The following is a 14,017-nucleotide window of genomic DNA, read 5'->3' as shown; positions in this document are numbered from 1 at the left end:
GTGTGTGTGTATATATATTAAATTATATATATATAAAATATACATGTGTATATGTGTGTGTGTGTATAGACACAAACATGCATAAACAATCCAGATTATTTAGTAGGACTTGAACAGAGAATGTGGTAGGGGTTAACTTGAAACTCAATTCCATTTTTTCCCAGTCACATCCTCTATCAGCGCCATTGGTTGTTACCCTAAAGGGAAAAAAGTCATGTTAAGCTCCCAGGGAAAAAAGAGAGAGTTTTAGCAAAGACAGTGATCTCCACTAAATCTTAGTAAAGTGCTAACAGAAGTGGATTTGGAATTTGAGGAAATTGATTCTCCAAACAGTGTTTGTCACATAGTAGGTGCTTAATAAGTCTTTATTAACTGACTGAAATTAAACCCCAGTTCTGCCTCTTGTTACCTTGGATAATGTATTTCACTGCTATAAGCCTCAGTTTCCTTATCTAAAAAATTAGGAAGTTGGACTATTTTTGATATCTAGGTCCCCTCCAATTCAAAATATATGATATTAAGGGATCCAGCACTAGGATTCCTGCTGGATATGAGAGCTAGGAGGAAACTTAAATTATAATTTAATCCAATCCCCTAATAATTTTAGATCTCTTTCTCTCTCTCTTTCTCTCTCTTTCTTTCTTCACAAACACATACACACACAAACACATACACACAGCAAGGGACCCAAGTCTCCTGACTTAATAACCAGATTCTTTTCACTTCAACAAACAACTTCCCCCATTCACCTTTCACATTCACCAGTTCATGCTGGCTCCCTCTGGCAGGCTTTTGCCCACTGGCCCTGTTCCAGGCTGGGTTATTCCAGTCACTTTCATTCCATAATCCCTACTATAAACTGTTCTTTCTCCCCATGTCTTCTTGCTTTTTCTTTCAAAATTCCTTTAGGTAAGACCATTTATCACCAAAAGAAAAGAAATCAAAAGACATAAATAAGTAATTTCCAGAAGAAAAACTGCAAGCAATTAACAGCCAAGTAAAAGAAAGAATGCTCCAAATTACTAATAATAAGAAAAATAAAAATCAGCGGAAAACTATCCTGAGGTTTCCCCTCATATTGAGCAAACTTGGAAGAGATGGAAAAGGACAATGTGGCCAATTCTGGATAAGGCAGGGATACTAATGCATTGTTGGTGAAACTGTAAATTGGCACAAAAGGGACTTTGGAATTTAAATTAAACAAATAAAGGAATTAAAATGTCCATATTCTTTAACCCAGAGATCCAGAGGAGAGAAGGGGAAGGGATCGTTGGCAAAAAAGAAAGCTCCATATTCACCAAGATATTTATACAATTTCTTTTTTTGTTATAGCAAAGAATTATAAACAAAGTCATTGCCCATTAACTCGGGAGTATCTAAACAAATTGTGGCACATCACCGTAATGGAATACTGTCCTGCTATGAGAGAAGACAAACATGATATATTCAGGAAACTTATATAAATGATGTAGAGCAAAGTAAGCAGAGTCAGGAAAATAATATACACAGAACATAATAACATATACTATAACAATTTAAGTAGAAAGCATAACAACCACAAAGCAACAGGAAATAGATACTACAAAATTATAAAGACCCAGTCTGGCCTGTAAGAATAGATATGAGAAGACAATTTTCTCACTCTTTAGCAGAGGAGGAGTCAGTGGATTTAGATTATTGCACATATAGAGTTTTTTTTTTCTGAAATACTGATGTATCTTATTGAATTTTTCCTCTAGTTAAAATTTTTCTGTTAATAAAGATGGATTTCTAGAGAGAGGAGGGGGAAAGTCAGCAATATAAAAACAAAAGATGTCGATCAGACATCTATTTTTATAAATGCCTCTTGGATTGAGCCTATCTATTATTGTTGCTGCCACCCTAGTGCAGTGAACCTGGGCGATTGGAAGGCGATGTTCTAAAAAAAAAAAGGGACATTGGGAGAAGGGGCAAGTTTTGGGGGGAAGGTAATCAATTTGGTTTTGGACATATTGAATTTGTAGTGCCCATGTGACATACAGGTGAAAAAGCTCAGCAAGCATTTAGAGAGATGGTGCTGGAGTTCAGAGGAGATACTGGGATTTCCTAGATAGATTTGGGGATCACTTGAATAAAGATGATAATCAGAGTGATGAGAGAAGATGAGATGGCTAAGTGTTAAAGCAAAACATGAAAAAATTAGAGAAAAATATGAAAATTTTTCATAAAGAATGAAGAAATGAAGTAATGAAGGAAAAGAGGTTATATTTCTATAACTGGCTTTTGCAAACTGCATTAGAATTTGCAAATAGCTTTCCTCCCCAAAATTTTGTGAGTTAGGGAGTATGAATATTCTTTTTCCCCCATTTTTCCAGATTTAAAAACCCGAGTCAGAGAGTTGTGACTTACCTGTGGTCCTCCAGTACAGGAGTTACTGGGGGAGAGATCATTATGGGACTGATTGGTTAAAGAAGGCTTCCTGATGTAGATATGACAACAAATGTTTATGTAAGGAATGGGAGGAGAGAAAATATTTGAGGTAAAGATACCGACAGGAGAAAGGGTTATCAACAACCAATAACAGCAGACTTCTGAACCATATTTTAAAAATGTACAAATAAACAAACAAATAGGTTCTTCTGGATTGGGAATCCAGCACTCCATGAGCTATGTACGTTCCTCTGCCTCTGGGAAAATTCACGACATGGCAGAGGGGATAGGGCAGAGACTGGTCTCATGGAACAAAGGTTACATTTTTGAGTAGTTGGGAAATCCGTTTGCATAGATAGCAACCTTGAAAACTAGCAGTGTCTGGAGCGAGGAATGTAAAGAGGCTGAGAAACTATGGAATGCTGAGTTGGAGGAAAAAGCAGTGTCTAGCTCTTGTTGTTTCCTATTCAGAATCAGGAAGGCTTACATTCTAATCCAGCTTCAGACACTTATTAGCTGTCTCACCAAATCATGTAGCAGCTACTTGCCTTGGTTTCCTCAACTATAAAATGGGGAAAATAGCACTATCCAGGGTGGTTGTGAGGATCACTACATAATGTGTGTTACCTTCCCCCTTTCCAATGCACAGCTGAAGGGATAGGGCTTCTGCCTTAGTTTTCAGGGGGCTTGATAATAGTAAAGAGCTAGCATTATTATTATTTAGTGTCCAATGCCTGTCATGCATTCTTCTCTGAGATTGGGACACTGGGAATAAACTCAGCTTGTACCTCTCAGGCAAGATAAGGAGACTAAGTCTAAAAAATAACCTACCTGGTATTGATAGGCAGAATAGATTAAAGGTGAAGATATTGGAGGAGATTACTTACCAGGCAACTACTTTAGGGTGGCAGCAACTATAATAGAATGGCCCAATCCAAGAGGCAATTATAAAAATAGATGTCTGATTGATAGCTTTTGTTTTTATATTGCCACTACTTGGAATCAGCCTTAGTTTTTTCCCTTTCCTGAATCCTGAATATTTATAAGTGTATATATCCTGTTGATTTTATTTTTTTTAAGAATCACTCTTTCTCATCTCTTTTCATTACCTCTCACTTGGTCTAGTATAATAGCCTCTTAATTTGTCACCCTACCTCCAACATCTCTCATTTCTCTGATCCATTTCTCTGATTCTCTGACAACAACCAAAATAATGTTCCTAAGGCTCTGGTTCAATCTCATTTTTTCTCTTAATTGAAAATCTATAGGGGCTCCCTGTTTCCTTTAGCATAAAACTTGGCCTGGCATTTAAAACTCCCCACAATATGGTTGGGTGCAAATGCACATATTCTTCTCCATACCTGGAGATCACTCCATCAACATCTCTGTTGTCTGGAATTCTTCTCTTTCTTTAAACACTTGCTTACCTTCTCCAAGAAGATTATATACCCAACTAGAAAAAAAGATTTCCCTCTTCTAACTCTCCTCTGCCTCCTGTCTCTACACTCACAACCTTGTATCTACTTATTTGTGTTCATACAGAGTTGTATCTCCTAATACATCACTCCACCATCATTAAATTATAAACTCTTTGAGGTGGTGAAATGTGTGATTTTTCATGCATTCCTAGTACCTAATATTGTACCTTTTATTTTATTTACTTTTTTTTTTTTTGCTGAGGTTAAGTGACTTGCCCAGGGTCACACAGCTAGGAAGTGTTAAGTGTCTGAGACCAGATTTGAACTCAGGTCCTCCTGACTTCAGGGCTAGTACTCTATCCACTGCACCACCTAGCTGCCCCTGTGCCTTTTATTTTTTAAAAAATGTACACTCCTTAAAGGCAGAAATCACTTTTGTATTTATATCCTCAGCACTTAGAGCTTAATACATGCTTGCTCATTTATAATGTATTTCCTAAAAATATGACACCAAAAACCAAACTCTTTAAAAATATATTATTACATTTGCATGGTCACTACATAATTCTTATGTCTCTAGAATCCCCTGCTTCGTATTTGGAAAAATGTTGTTCCCATCCTTGACCAATCAGTCAATAAACATTTATGAAAAACCTACTATGTGTCAGCCACTTTACTGAGCACCAGAGCAGACTGTGATTTCTCCATACTCCAGTAAATTGTTTTTCTTAATGATCCAGCTAAAAAACTTCACCACTTGGTTGACCAAGCCTATCAAGATGAGAATCCCCAAGCTTGAATGACATTCAAAGGTAACACAAAATAATTTTAATAAACAATCTGTTTCTAGACCCCATATTTGAAGCCTTCCCAAGTTGGTAGACCAATAGGAGTTTTGATCCTTCTGAAAAAGCTTCCTAAAGTGCAAGGTGACCACTATGACACAATGAGATGGTCCGAGAAGTTAGTAGAGTGCTAACTGAGCAAAGTAAAGTTGTTCCGGGCAGTGGTCTGCATACACCATGCATGTTAATGAAGCCTAAATTTGCATTAAGGCATTTTATAACATTTAACTCTATTAACTTTCAACTTGTTATTTTTCACTTATCATTCAAGTCTAGATCAGTTTTAGTCTTCATTCTACCCCTACCTGTTTTATGATAAGCAAACATAATATGCATGTCTTCTAATAATTCATTCCTAAAATATATATTAAGTACCTACTATAGATAAGCAGTGTGCTGGATGTTGAGAGAGAGGAATCTGAGGTTTTAATAAACAGGTATGAATAAAAAAAGGTAAAATTTGAACAAAAAGGCATTACAAGTAAGGGGACACAAAAGCATAAAAGTAGGGAAGACCAGAACTGTGAGGAAAAAAAGAAGTTATCCAGTTTGACTGAAGCATCGGACATATACAGAGGAAAAGTGGAAAATGATACAGGAAGAGCAAGTTGTTGACAGATCATGGAGTGCCTTGTATGGCAGGTTGAATTTGGACTTTATTCCTTATGCTTTCATTTCCATGGTGAGCCACAGGAGATTTTTGGATGAAACAATGATACGACAAGAGCTTTTCTTTCTTTCCTTCTTTCTTCACTCCCTCTCCCCTTCCTTCCTTCCTTCTTTTCTTCCTTCTTTCTTTTTTCTTTTCTTTCTTTCCTTCCTTCCTTTCTTCCTCCCTCCATCCTTCCTTCTCTTCCTCCCTCCTTTCCCTCTCTCCCTCCTTCCCTCCTTCTTTTTTTCTTTCTTTCTTTCCTTTCTACTCATAAAGTACTGCATAGAATGAGTCAAGAAGACCAGTTAGGAAAGTACTGTCATAGTGCAAACAAGAAATAATCAACTCTGAATTAGATTCTTTCTTTCTTTCTTCCATCCTTCTTTTCTTTCTTTCTTTCTTTCTTTCTTTCTTTCTTTCTTTCTTTCTTTCTTTCTTTCTTTCTTTCTTACTTACTTACTTACTTACTTTCTTTCTTTCTTTCCTTATTTCCCTCCTTCCTTCTAGACTACTCACAAAGTACTACATGAAGTTAATCAAGAAAACCAGTTAGGAAAGTACTGTCATGCTTCAGACAAGATAATCAGCTCTGAAACAGTGATTACAGAAGCTGTGACAGCAGTGGATAGAAGAAACATTACAGAGAGAGAATCTAGAAGTCAGTGACTAATTGGACATGCTACTTGGTGATCTGTATGGAATATTTCTTCCAGCCTTAATGATCTATGAGTCAACAAGCTTGTTGCCCTGTGTATCAGTCTGTTTTGCTTTAAAAGGCAATAACCATGAGAAGCTAGCTGAAGAGAGGTTAAGACACCATAACAGAGAGATTTCCTAAAATCTCTAGGCCATACTCACAGCCATTAAAATTGGCTGCACCTTATGCTTTCCACTGCCCTTAGCCCTACTTCTTCCATTATTTCCATCTCCAAGAACAAAAGCATAAGCACTTGGAAATATACTCACTGAACACAAAGGCTCAAAATGGTAGCCTGGTTAATGAAAAGCAATACATATCCAGTTTCTACAAGACCTGATTTAAGACAGCCTCACTTAATAGAAAGAGAACAAGAAGCCAGGAGATCTAAATTAGAAGAGGACTTAAAGCTCCAAAACAAACTCTTCAAGAAACTGAGGTCTATAGAGGAAAAAGCTTATTTAATAATTTCACTCAGAAAAAGGAAAGACTGCCAAACCCAGATTCTCATACTGCAGATCCAGTTGCTGAGACTCAGTTTCCCTCTTTGTAAAATAAAAGGAGTTGAACAGGATAATTTCTAGAGCTCTTCTGGTTCTAAGATCACATAATATATTATTCCTTTTATGTCTGTTGCCTTACATCCTCTGGCTCTGGGTCACATGGCCACAGACAGAATAATTGGGTTTTTCAGGCACAACAGGCATTAGCTCCCAGAGCAAAGATTCCTATCTCTAGGTCAGAAGCTGGAAGCTGTCCAGGAGAGATCTGGTAGCCAGATGACTTTGGTCACCAACCTCTCTGGACTTGACACAGAAACACACCCTGCTTCTCTCCCAGAAGCCCTTATTGACTAAGTTTTTCAAAAAGCCAACATCAGCTCTTCCTAAAGACCTAGTTACCCTAGTTACCTAGCTAGCAGACCCTCTCTTCTCTGTTCCTTTTTGCTGGTCCCTGGACAGAGGGAGGTGACCGTGAGATTCAGCTGATCCCCTCTGAGAAAGAAGTTGAAAATTAAACCACTTTGCCCAAACTGACCTGCAGCTTGGGTTCAGGGTGGAAAATGTATTTAAGCTGCTGAGAAAGAATCCAACCCTGGAACTCAGTGGGTAGGAGAAGTAAGAGGCAGGAGGCTTAGGGAATCATCAGAGCATAGATTTGGAAATCCAAAGAGATCCAGCTAATAAAATCCCTTCATTTTACAGATTTAAAAAAAAAAATGGGACCAGCAAGGAAAGTGGATGGTCTGCGGTTATATAACTAGTAAGAGGCAGAGATGGAACATGAACCCAAATTCTCTGCTTCCCAAATTCAGTGCCTCCAGAAGCAGCAATCAGAAACACTGGCTTTGCCAGATACCTCTACAAATAGTGGGTGGAGGTGGCCAGGTGAAAACATGGAAATTTTTGGAGCTAAGAAGATCCAAGTTCAAATCCTGTCTCCGATGCTTACCAGTTGAGTGATCCTGAACAAATCACTGTGTCAGTTTCTTCATCTGTAAAGTGGAGATAATAGCACCTACCTCCCAGTGTTGTGAGGATCACATGACTTAACACATATAAATGTGCTTTGTAAACTTTAAAGTGCTATATACTTTCCATTATTATTATTATTAGAGACAGTCAGAAGGGCAGAGAATTTAAAAGGATGAGAAAAGGTAATTCCCTACTTTTTTTCTCTCTCCTGATCCTGTGCAAAGCCTTAGTCTTGCCTAAGAAGAAGCATCTTCTCTCCACATTTCTCTCCATTACTTAATTCAATGTCAGAGCTTCCAGCAACCCACGTGAGCACTGATAAAATATCCCAAACCCTTGATTGCCCTACAGATGAAATCTCTGGAACTGTGACCTTGTCTCTCCCTTGTCCCTCCCCCAGAAACGCAGTGGACTCTGGCAAATGTCATCAGGAGAGGCTGGCTTGACTAGCTTGCAAAGAGGAAGTCATGTGTCTATATCTAACCTCCAAAAAGATCCTTCAGTAGAATCTTCATGGAAAATCAGACCCTCACACACATCCCCTCCCTCCCTCTATCTTTCTCTCTCTTTAATCTCAACCTCTCCCCAATCCTTCGTTCCTTGTCTTCTCAGAAACAAGGGCTCAGCAGTGAGGGAGCTGAGACTTTGCTCCATCCCAGGCATCCGGCCTCAAGCTGGCACTCCCTTGGACCCTTGGACCACCCAGTGTTCCCCTGGGTTAGGCAAGGACATTCCATTCTTGAAGGGAGGAGGAGAAGGGAGGAGAAAAGGAGAGGAGAAATGGTTCCTTTAGAGTCACAGGAGGTATGTCTTTCTTTCCTCCAAAATATCCCCCTATCCACTTTCTTGGCAGCCCAATTAATCCCTCCCAGCTTGGGTCAGACCTTCAACTCAACCCCATAACTAACGCTGCCCTCCGATGCTGTTGTATGACCAGCTCCATAAGGGAGCTTGGCTGTGCCCAAACCCTGCTGTGTGTGATGAATGCTTCACATCTGGAGGGCACATCTGGGTGGAGATACAGCCTTTTAGAGAAAAGTTGGGGGTAAGGAGGGGGAGAAGAGGAACAGAGGGGAGTGTGACTGAAACAGACAGGCAAATATGAAGATAATTAAACCAGAGCCCCAAACAAAACAATCACCCAGGGAAGGAGAATTCGGATTCTGAAAGCACACAGCCCAGGGAAAGGTTGGCCCACCCCTACCCTAACAAGTGAGCTCTCCAAGCACAGGAGACTTAACAATCAAAGGCAAGGGTGCAGGGCCCCACACTGACCAGTACCTGCCAAGTATGGCCCCATTCCATTTCAGAGACCAGGCCAATGTCCAAAGCAAAGCATCTGACCCTTCCCTTCTTTGGTCAACTACAGGAACAACAATAACAATAACGTGCGGCCTTCTTTGTTCTCGGCAGTGGAAGGGACCTCGGCTCAGAGCTCATCTGTCCCACACATACCTGAACAAGAATTTCCTCTCGGAAATATTCCCCCAAAGGGTCATCCAGCTTGCCAATGAGGAGGAGACTATCTATCCCGTTCCACTTTAGATAGTTCTAATCCTTAGGAATTTCTTCCTAACATAAAGTCTGATCCTTCTTCCACTCCTTCAAACACTGGGAGATGCGTCCCCCAACTAAGTCCTCTTATCCAGACCAAACATCCCAAGTCCCTTCCACTAATCCTCTTGCAATATGACCTAGACATCCTTCAAAAGCCTACTTGTCTTTCTCTGAGCATACTCCAGCTTCCCAACACTAAACACCATACTCCTGCTCAAAGTCAAGTCTCCAGGGCTATAACTAGCACCGCCGGCACCCAGGGCAAGTCCCACAAAATGAGCAGGGGAGAAGAGACACGAAACTCTCAAACTGACTTTTTAAAAACACACAAGGTGGGGAGAAGGAGAGCAGGAAATGCCCTCTCACCCAGAGCAGAGCCCACCAGAAATCACTCTGACAAAAATAGAGCACTCGAGTGTCCTGGGGCTGGCAGGGAGGCAGCATGGTGGACTAGGGATGGCAGGGCAGGTCCATCTAGGGAGGGACTGTTATGACTGTTGGTAGGGAAGCGAGGAGCTAGCTTCCTATTTTAGCTAGTTTTCTTGCTAACTAGATGCTGAGTCAAGTCTGTTTTGTTTTGGGGTTTTTAGGGGGTTTTTTTTTTTTTTGCATTGCTGAAGGAAAAGTGTTTTAAGTAATTCTCTAAATTTCAGTGCCCTAAAATAAAGACTTAGTTATCTCAAAGACCACCATCCTCTCACCACTTAGGGCTCTGTTAGTACAAAGGTGGGTCTGGAGTCCAGGTAACTTCAAAGGCATAAAGAACCCTATTGCTTCTGGAAGTCTTAGTTCAAACCCTTCCTCTTACACAACTTGTCTGATCTTCTTACTATCTCCGGCCTCAATTTACTCAACTATAAAATGAAGGAGTGGGACTGGACAGCCCTACACAGAGCAAGATCTCATTTTTTTTCTTTTTCTTTTTTTGGGAGGCTTAGGTTAAGTGACTTGCCCAGATCACACAACAAGCAAGTGTCTAAGGTCCAATTTGAAGTCATATTCTCCTGACTCCAGGGCCAATGTTTTATCCACTGTACCAGAGAGAATTATCTCAGGAATTCACTGAGTATTGACTGTGGCCCAGGCACAGTGCTAGCCAATGAGGGCAAATAAAGAAAACACAAAAGATATAGCCCCTGCTTTTCAGAAGCTTATAATTTAGTATAAGCAATCAAAGTAACACTTAGAAAACTACAGCCAACAATGAAAGATGATTTTCTTAACTATGCAGAATTGAGGACAGGAAAGATTTCTTTGAAGAAAAAAAGCCTTTGAAGAAAAAAAAGATCCATCTTTGCTACTAATTTATTGCAAGATCCTGGACAAGCCAGCTTCCTCTATGTAAAATGGTGGGTGTTTAAGGTTATTTTTAGAACTGTACACATCAGTGAGATCACAGAGGAATGGGGCACTCATGGAAGGATGCAAAAGGAAGTGCTAGAATTCATGATTAAAGAAATATAGAATTTGAGTGGGTGGCAGGGACTGGGGGGCGCCTGGGAAAAAAACAGTCCCAGCTACCCTTTCCAAGTTATTCTATATTACTCTGACATCTTCTCTGATATTTTCTGTTAAAATAATTAATTTTACTAGAATTATAGGACCATAGAACCAGAACTGAAAGGAACTTTAAAACCCATGTGGCCCCACTCTTCCACTCATAGATACGGAAACTCAGGGGCCAGAAACATAAAGTGATTTGTTCATGTTATACAGGTAGTAAGTGGCAGAGGAAAGACTTGAATTCATTCCAAATCTGCCACCATAGACCTCAGAGGATCTTCAAAGCTCCCTTGTCTACTTTCTAGCCTCAAAAAAAAAGTGCTTCCACTACAACTCAAATCTACCACACCCTCCTCCTCCTCTCCCTCTGTAGGAATGAGTAAATATCTCTTTTTTTAGGAAAAATCTCCAGGGAAGATCTTTAAGGCAAAAATCTGACCGTGTCACTTTTTTGCTCCTGTCCTCTGGAGGTTCCCAATTCCTTCCTAGGATAAATGGCTTGGCATTTGAAATCTTTCCAGGCTTATTACAAATTACTTCTTTTCATGAACTCTGTGTTCCAACCCAACTGAGAAATGTATTTCCTCCTCACGTCTATCCCCTCCCCTTAAGATTTCCCGCTTCCATCAGACTCACTCAGCTGTCTTTTGTCTTTGGCAAATAAAACGAAAGGCATTTTTACTGATTTCAAGATTTCCATAACAGCAGCAAAGGGCTGTGTTTTTACTACAGAAATTTGTCCAATGTCACTATATGGCATCAAGACCTGGAACACCTCTGACTCACAAGTCAGTGGAGAAGTGCACGGTGAAGGTGCACGCTACACTCATTCATCCATCAGTCTAACCAAGCAGTTCATTTTTCCCAGTGTCTGATTCAGCTTTAAATCCATCTGACCAATCACAGTTATTCACATTCTCTAACAGGAACACAAATCAATCTAAGGATTAGAATCCCATCTCAGGAGAACTGTTACAGACAGAGGAGTAAGCTGCTTCTGCAGGCCCTCCTCATTTTCCTACAGCCTGCCCCCACCCAAAGGTTTCCCAGACTACGTGCGCAGGTAGACCCCCTTCCAGCCTCCAAAACTCAGCCTGTCTCTAGCTATGGTTTAAAGAACAGGGGAAATATCAACTTGGAAGGAGCAAAGGATGGAAATGGGGGACATCTAAGAAGCAAGAGGAATAAATCAAAGGGAAGGGGCCCCTTCTTCTTAAAGAAGAGCTGGGATCAGTCCAAAGCTGGAGGCCCCCTTCTCTCCAGCCCATAATTCTGGGGCCCGAGATGCGCATCCTGCATCCCTCCTGATAATTTTCTGCTGGCGGGAGTTAGTGAATCAGGAAAATGAAAAATTTACAGATAAAGTTAGGATGTCATTGTGAAAAACCCTAACTAAAAAGGAAACAGAAGGAAGCCAAATAGGTCAGGGAAAACTCTAAAATCTGAAACTTTTTGATTTTGAAAGATTACGTTTAAGTCACGTTACTTATCTCCTCAGCTTAAGGAGGGCCTCAATTCCAACAACAGCCTGAAATCAGGAAGATTTGAGTTTAAATATGACCTCAAACACTAGGTAAATAACTTCTGGGTAAGTCATTTAACCTCTGTCTGCTTATTTTCCTCATCTGTACAAGAGGGATAATAAATAATACCTACTTCCCAGAATTGTTGTGAAGATAAAAAGTGGGTAACAGTATTATAAGGCAACTCACTTAACTTCTGTCTGCCTCAGTTTCCTAATCTGTAAAAAAGGGATAATAATATCTACTTCCCAGAATTGTTGTGAAGATAAAAAGTGGGTAACAGTATTATAAGGCAACTCACTTAACTTCTGTCTGCCTCAGTTTCCTAATCTGTAAAAAAGGGATAATAATATCTACTTCCCAGAATTGTTGTGAAAATAAAAAGAAAACAATAGTACTTACAGGACAAATCATTTAATTTCTATCTGTCTCAGTTTCCTCATATGAAAAGGGGATAATAATATCCACTTTCCAGAATTGTTGTGAAGATGTAATGAGATAATAATAGCATAGTGCTTAGCTTATAGGTTTTGGCACATAGTAAGCACAATAGTTAGCTAGGATACTAATAATAACTATTATTACATTAGATATAATTATTATTAGAAGGGGTTTCTCTGGAGATTCTTAGTTTTGTTTTTGGTTTTTTGTTTTGTTTTTTTTGTTTTTTTTATCATGGACACTTCTGGCAGCCTATGCAACCCTTTCTCAGAATAATGTTCTTAAGTGCATAAAATATAATATATAGGATTACAAAAGAAACCAATTATATTGAAATATGATTATCAAAATATCTTTTAGAAACAAGTCCAAGTTAAGAACATTTACTCTACAAGATACCCCCACATCTCCTGTTTCAGTGTTTTTCTGGCCCTTAGCAGAAGCATCAGAAGGAAGCCAGCCCTTGGATAGGACGGGTGAGAAAGGAAGTTTTCCCTGGAGATCCCATTCTACAGACGGCCACATCCCTGGGGACGAGGGCTTCTCGGGCTGCATCTCCTCAGACAGAAGACCGTGATTCATTTCCTCTCAATCCAAGCTGTGGTCAGAGAAGTCACCAGCCTCCATTCCCCACCCAAACATCCCTGCACATCCCCTCCCATCCCACTCCCTTTCACACATCCCCAGACACTGCAGGCTTAACTTCAGCAGACCTCTGAGGGAGGGGACTGGGCAAGATAAGGAAAAGTGATCACTCACCACCAGTTCATGGCTAGAAGGAGGAACACAGGGGGCAGCCACCTACACAGGAGGAACAGAAAACATGAGATTAGCTTCCATCATCAGCATCACTGGTCAAAGTGAGAATGGGTAGAAGTTTCCCGAGGCCCCCCCCCCAACCCCAATCAGATTACACCCCAGTCAGATGGATGTGTGGATACCCCTGCTGAAAGCTCTTCAGAGGAGACACTATCACCTCCTTAATCCAGTGTCTCCCACTCATTATGTCTCCATGCCCTCCTGCTGTACTCCAGGTGAATGATCCCAGCAGCTAACAAGAAAAGTCATAAAGCTGTCCCTTGGGATGGGATCTTGGACAAGCTCCTGAAACTCTCTGTGCCCCTGCTGAGCAAAACAAGCAGAACCAGGAATACACTGTACACAACAACAGCAAGAATAGACGATGATCAACCAGGAGACTCAGTTCTTCTCAGTGGTTCAGTGATCCAAAGCAATCCCAATAGACTTTGGACAGAAAATACCATCTACATCCAGAAAAATAACTAAGGAGACTGAATATAAATCAAAACATGCTATGTTTACTTCTTTTTCTGGGGTGTTTTTTTTTAATCTCTCCCATGGAGAGATTTTTTTTGCTCTGATTTTTCTCTCTCAACATGATTCATAAAATAATGTGTGTTAAAATAAACAAATAGATAATTTTTTAAAATAAAAAGCTTCCTAATCCATCCTATCCTCTTCTATCAAATAAAAAGA

At 40.1% G+C, this 14,017-nt stretch overlaps 1 protein-coding gene across 1 annotated transcript in view; it reads right to left on the bottom strand.

The window, feature by feature from the left end:
- Nucleotides 1-14,017, bottom strand: part of TNS1 (tensin 1) — a 229,240-nt gene that overhangs the window by 135,014 nt on the left and 80,209 nt on the right. The window contains 1 exon segment of the mRNA XM_074298731.1: nucleotides 13,280-13,321. The gene's annotated coding sequence lies outside the window, so the exon portion shown is untranslated.

The sequence above is a fragment of the Sminthopsis crassicaudata genome, chromosome 3 (genome assembly GCF_048593235.1).
Source record: "Sminthopsis crassicaudata isolate SCR6 chromosome 3, ASM4859323v1, whole genome shotgun sequence".
NCBI classification, from domain to species: Eukaryota; Metazoa; Chordata; class Mammalia; order Dasyuromorphia; family Dasyuridae; genus Sminthopsis; species Sminthopsis crassicaudata.
Note: the sequence above shows the minus strand (reverse complement) of the source record. Positions and strands in the feature narration are given on the sequence as shown.